Source organism: Terrapene carolina, unplaced genomic scaffold, assembly GCF_002925995.2.
Source record: "Terrapene carolina triunguis isolate 2854851 unplaced genomic scaffold, T_m_triunguis-2.0 Scaffold66, whole genome shotgun sequence".
Lineage (NCBI taxonomy): Eukaryota > Metazoa > Chordata > Testudines > Emydidae > Terrapene > Terrapene triunguis.
In genome coordinates, this window is record NW_020664417.1 from 80634524 (window position 1) to 80641602 (window position 7079).

Sequence of the window (7079 nt, forward strand, 5' to 3'; positions counted from 1 at the left end):
TCTCATTGTGATCCCAGTTGTTGTGGTACTTCCTGAAGGTCGGTAAGTACTGGAGAATTTGCAACATTCATGAGAATAGTGCTGAGTTCTATGGGCTCTAAGCTTCTGTCAGAGATGGCAGAGATCGAAAAGTGCTCCATGGGTTTGTGGAATTTATTATGTCATGGAGAAAATTGCATGCTAGGAACTTCATCCCTAGGTCCCAGAAATCGCTGGGCAAATTGTTACAATTCCACAAAATGCTGCAAATATGTCCCAAAAGGCATTGTGCTTGTCAGCAGAGCATGTAACACTGGGATACCTACCTGTGGTGCAATGCACTTTACATCGATGCAAGCACTCGTGGTGCGTATGCATAGTGCCAATGCAAGCAGACAAGTATCTACGCACCCAAGCAAAATACAAACTTCAGAAGGTGTACGAAATGTAACTTGAGTTGACTGAAGTTTTAGTGTGTGAACAGGGCTTCGGTCATACGAGCAATTAGGAAAAACATATTGGCCCCCAATTCCAATAGAGAGCAAACAGTTTTAAGACTATTCATTAGCATGAATTGGTGCAAGAGGATCTGTGTTGGTACACAAAAGGAATCATAGAGGCTCTGTTATAGTACATCATTTGTTCTGTGTTTATATAGCGCCTTTGTTTCAGACATAGCAGTGAAATAGAAACTAATAACCAACAATGAAAGCAAACAAGTCATCAGCTGGTGATCTTGAATGAGAACAATATATTGGGCTTACAAGACGAGGAAGGGAAGAAATTAGAGCTGTGAAGCGATTAAAAAAATTAATTGCGATTAATCACATGATTAAAAATTAATCGCAATTAATTACTCTGTTAAACAATAATAGAATACCATTTATTTAAATATTTTTTGGATTTTTTCTACATTTTCAAATATATTGATTTCAATTACAACAGAATACAAAGTGTACAGTGCTCACTTTATATTTATTTTTATTACAAATATTTGCACAAAAAACAAAATAACTAGTATTTTTCAATTCACCTAATACAAGTACTGTAGTGCAATCTCTTTACCATGAAAATTGAACTTATAAATGTAGAATTATGTGCAAAAAATAACTGCATTCAAAAGTAAAACAATGTAAAACTTTAGAGCCTACAAGTTCACTCAGTCCTACTTCTTGTTCAGCCAACCGCTCAGACAAACACGTTCGTTTACATTTGCAGGAGATAATGCTGCCCACTTCTTGTTTCAATGTCACCTGAAAGTGAGAACAGGTGTTTGCATGGCACATTGTAGCTGGCATCATAAGATATTTACGTGACAGATGTGTTAAAGATTCATATGTTCCCTTCATGCTTCAACCATCGTTCCAGAGGACATGCATCCATGCTGATGATTCAATAACGATCCAAAGCAGTGCAGATCAATGTACATTCATTTTCATCATCTTGAGTCAGATGCCACTAGCAGAAGGTTGATTTTTTTTTTTTTTTTTGGTGGTGGTTCAGGTTCTGTAGTTTCCCTATTGGAGTGTTTGCTCTTTTAAGACTTCTGAAAGCATGTTCCACCTCTCGTCCCTTTCAGATTTTGGAAGGCACTTCAGATTCTTAAACTTTGGGTCAAGTGCTGTGGCTATCTTTAGAAATCTCACATTGGTACCTTCTTTGCGTTTTGTCAAATCTGCAGTGAAAGTGTTCTTAAAATGAACATGTGCTGGGTCATCATCTGAGACTGCTATAACATGAAATATATGGCAGAATGCAGTAAAACAGAGCCGGAGACATACAGTTCTCCCTCAAGAAGTTCAGTCACAAATTTAATTAATGCATTATTTTTATAACAAGTGTCATCAGCATGGAAGCATGTCCTCTGGAATGGTGGCCAAAGCATGAAGGGGCATACAAATGTTTAGAATATCTGACTTGTAATGCTGGCTAGAAAAGTGCCATGCAAATGCCTGTTCTCACTTTCTGATGACATTGTAAATAAGAAGCAGGCAGCAGTATCTCCCATAAATGTAACCAAACTTGTTTGTCTTAGCAATTGCCTGAACAAGAAGTAGGACTGAGTGTACTTGTAGGCTCTAAAGATTTACATTGTTTTGTTTTTGAATGCAATTATATAACAAAAAAATCGACATTTGTAAGTTGCACTTTCATGATAAAGAGATCACATTACAGTACTTGTATGAGGTGAATTGAAAAATACTATGTATTTGTTTATCATGTTTACAGTGCAAATATTTGTAATAAAAATAATATCAAGTGAGCACTGTACACTTCGTATTCCATGTTGTAATTGAATTCAACATATTTGAAAATATAGAAAAATATGCAAAAATATTTACATTTCAATTGGTATTCCATTATTGTTTAACAGTGTGATTAAAACTGCGATTAATCACGATTAATTTTTTTGAGTTAATCGTGTGAGTTAACTGCGATTAATCAACAGCCCTAGAAGAAATCAAATCATTTGAAGCAGCAGCATTAAGAAAAGAAAAATAGTTTTATTTCTAGGTTGTAAGAAAGGATTTAGAATGATGAAGGAAGTATTGGACACATCCCTTCAACGCAGGATACAGACTTCCTAGATGAGCTCCTCCACTAGGAAAAAAGATGTATTGATAAATTGATCTCCTAACCTAAGATGCAAACAGCTTTGCAGTCAGGTTGCCATTTGTTGGAGCCCATAAAATCACACAAAGCCAGACACACACACCACCAAACAGGCTGTCACCCTTGCCTCTCCAGTGGAAGAGGGGACCCTATTAGCTGTGGTGTGTGCATCTGGTTGGTTGGATGGGCAAGGCCTGCTACAATATTCCCCTCCTGCCACATTCATCTCCTCCTGAGGAGGCAGTGTTAGTAAACTCCCCTCAAAGCAGCAGATCTTGGAATTAATATCCTTTGAGCTGAGTAGGCAGTGCTGTTATTTCAGACTGTCTGCAGACTCAGGCGGACACCACTGCATCAGTTATATGTGGGTCACCTTTTTAAGTCTTGCTTCAGATTCACAAGGACTTTCTTTAAATGAAAACTTAGATTCTGAGCTAATCATGTGACTCTAGGAGCTTGCGGCCTAAGTCTATGCCTTAAACTGGACCTGGCTGCTAGGTAGAACCTGTGCTGCTGTCATTTTCACATCTAAGGTCCATTTTTGAAAGCTTTTTATAGACTTTGATGTGAGTAAACAGACACACAAAGCAATGCTCTGCAGAAGCCAGTATTTCTTAATGTGTATTAATTTCCAAATAGAAGAAGCACTATTCATTTAAGAGACTCTTTTCTAACTTTTGATGGGGTGTGTGTGCAGAATGCTTAATGCAATGGGGCCTCAGTTCCTGTCTGAGGCCTTTAGGCACTATGGCAAGACAAATAACAAATAGAAATAATAATGATAATCATTACTCTTTGTCAGTTGAGTTTTAATAGATATACTGAGTGGGATTTTCAAAAGTGCTCAGGGTTGATTTAATTCTGCTTCCATTGATTCCAAGGATTCGGTGATAGGGTATCTACCCCACACAGAACTGGAAGGGGCTAAGGTGGCCAGGTGGGCCAATTAACTCCACAGGCTGCACCTGGAGGAGGAGCCAGGGAGCAGAGGATTGATTGGGAACAGGCTCAGCTGGGCAGGAACAAGTGGGACTTCCATAAAGCCAGGGAGCAGACAGCAGAAGGGGGCTGTAGGGAAGAAGGCTGCAGTCATTCCCTGGGAGGAGGGAAGTGCATTAGGGGCTATGGGGTAGTCCACAGTTGCTGCCTGAGAGGAGGGAGTTGAGAGGCTGGCAAAGCTGGGAAGGTAGGAAAAGTCTTGGGGAGAAAGCAGCAAGGGAGGCCAGTGCAGGCCTTGGCTGCTGATCAGAGGGCCCCTGAGCTGGAATTTGAAGTAGAGGGTGGGTCCTGGTTCCCTACTAGCCACTGGGGATGTGGCACAGGCCAGGCAGAGGACACTGGACTGCTGGAGATGGTTTGTCCTGGAAAGATTTTGTTACACAACCCCAGGAAGGGGAATACATGGGTGACCCAGCTAGAGAGCTGAGTCATGAAGAGGAGGCTGCAGTTCTTGGAGTGAGAGGGGCTGCGGAGTGAGAGGACAATGGGAGAGACACCGCTGGAGGAAGGCACAACTGCCTGCCAGAGCTAATCCCCAGGATGGCCAGGAGGAGGCACCACTAGTAGTGAATGGACACTGTGACAGATTCTTTATTTATCCAAATATAGCATCTTAGGTATAGTAACTGCTTTCTTCCTAATCCGGTCAGATTCAGCTACTCTTAATTCAGGTTGAGGGCAGAATCTAACCCAGAATTATTTTAATCTGGTACACTTCATATTTGAGTCAACTTCACCTCGCTCTCATTCAAAAGGGTTTACATTTGATAATCAAAATATCTAGTCAATCTAAGTTCTTAACTTGTTTCAGAATAGATGAAGAGTGCAATTGGTATCATAACCAAGCAAAAATCTGATACATGTGAGAAATTATTAGAGGTCCATTTTGTGATCTAATGCATACTGCAAGATTAGTGATTATCAGTAGCTCAGTCATCATTTTTACTAGGTTATCAAAGCCCTTGGGAGGATTTTGTAAAGCTATTTAGCCTGAAGGAAAGGATTAGAGAGGTTTCTCCCCGTGAAACATCTGTTGCAAATGTATCTTCTAATATTCAGAGCAGAATGTTAAAATTAAAGAAGGGAATGGTAATTTCCCTTTTGGTAATCATACTTTCATGACCACCTAGCTGCCTCAAGGTTGAGCTGCTGCTTCCCACTCCCACCCAACAAAGAGTGGGGATATTTTGCTCCCTACCCCAATATCCCCCCAATTTTTTTGTACAGTATGGCCTCTAAAAAGTAACGGGATACTCCAGTTTTTTCTCATGTTTCCCTTCTCTTTTTTTCACTTCAACTCTTCCTTCCTGTCTCCTCCCCCTGAGTTCCAGACTGATAGCAGAAGGAATAGGTGTATGGAATAATTATCTAGAGATTCTCATTTTGAGCACCGAGGATCTCCCAAAACAAGGCCCAAAGAAGTTACTTTATCCTCCTCTTTAACTATGTGACTTTTTTTTACCTATGTCCATTGAAGTCAAAACTGTACTCATCTGATACTTTATGGACCAGCCTTTTCTCTATAGCTGGCTGGTGCTTCTCTTCACATGCAGCCTCTGGTGTTCTCTCAAACCTGTAATCTCAGGATTTAATTTGCAATCTAAAGGTTATGGAATATTCTACCAGCTGGATGTCGAACTCCGTAACATAGCACCCTGCATTCCCTCCAGCTCATTTGGGTGGAGGAGAGAAGGTACCCATCAATAAGCAACAAGCTTCATTACAAATCTATATGTACTTGCAAACTTCAGTGCCAAGAGAAAGGGACAAAAACAAATTTCCCAACTCACTGTGTTATGCCAAGGAGACCTTTAGCAAAATCAAAAAGACCAGACTTGACATCAGGGCCGGCTCCAGGCACCAGCGAAAGAAGCAGGTGCTTGGGGCGGCAGGTCCGGGTCTTCGGCGGCAATTCAGCGGCGGGTCCCTCAGTCCCTCTCTTCCTCTTTGAGCTGCCGCCAAAGTGCCACCAATCGGTTTGATTTTTTTTTTTTTCACCGCTTGGGGCGGCAAAAAAGCTGGAGCCGGCCCTGCTTGACATTCTTCATATTTCTAACACCTTTTTTAAACTCTAAAAAAATTTTAAATAACTTTTCAGGCCATCATAAAGGAGGAAAAAAGGTACCCATCCAATTCTTTCCTCCTTAGTAGGTTCCCTTTAGAAACTAGGCATAGTAGATTCAGGTTGTGGGAGTGTGGGGTAAAGTGTGCCTCAGCTGCCTTATTTATGGGTGCCATCAGTGTAGTATCTAAACCCTAGAGCTGAGTGTCCTTAACCTTACTGTATTTCTGTCCTCAGCAGAACTATTGACAAGTGGTAGAATCCTTTAAAAATTTAGTTTTATTGCCAAACAGTAAAGATTAATAAGCAGCATGAGTTTGGGCAAGAGAAGCTGCAGAAATATTAGGTGGCTTCATTTTATAATCTGCTGTGCTCCTGTGTCAGGGAAGAGGAATAGAGTAGTGTCTCTTCCTTGTGCTGTGTTCATCAGTTCCAAGTGAAACTGCAGTCAGAGGAGAATTGGGGGCAGAAAGAGCTGGTGAGGTATATGTGCATTGAAGAGATAAAGGGGCAGGGAAACTATAGCCACTAAAACCTAGTGCTATACACTTCTGCTTCAGTAGGAGGTTTGGGAGCTATAAGGTCACTAAGGAAGGAAGAAGTTTTCTTTTTGCATGTAAGGTTTATGGTAGCAGGAATTAGATCTGCAGTAACAGTGAAGCTTGCAAGCAAACTCTGAAATGGGATGACTACTTTTTGTGTGCATGTTCATGTCCCTACCCTCTTCCCTTTGGGATACCTAGCATGCTACGGGGACTAGAAGGAAGAAGTTCTTGTACTCTCCTTAATACAGGGTCTACCACTGCAACTAACCCTTGAGCAGTGGTACAAGTGGGATGAAACTGTTTGTCACACACGCACACCCTGAGAATCCATGCAAGAGCCAGTCACAATCTTGCCCTTAAAGAGCACCTAGATTATAGATTCTCAGATGACACTTTGTTGATGAAAAGGAAGTTGAGAAAATCTTCAGATATGCTCTATCTGTCTACAGGAAGCTGCTGTTGCTTGATTTTAGAGAAGGAAGTACAACTTGAGTGAGCCAAAAGGAATCGTAGCCCCATACTTGACCTTTGCAGCTGAGGTTCCTGCATGAGATGATAAGCTTAGAATATCCACATGCAGGGAAGAAAAATCTTGTCTTGTAGCAGGAGGCTATTCTATATGTGATCAAGGTGTCCAATAACCCTGTAATGGCCAGTTAAGTAGGATATGGTTACATCATACTACCAAGTATGGCAGAACCAGTCTTTGAAGGATGAACAAGGGCACTTAATCCATGATGTGTGGCATTTACCTAGACCTTTACAAAATAGGCCTTGGGGGTCGGGGGAAGGGAAGTCTCAGAGACTCTGCTTGCTAGACAATACGAATGAGCAAGGCAGGATTTTTAACCCGGGTGAACAATGTGATGAATTGGATGAGG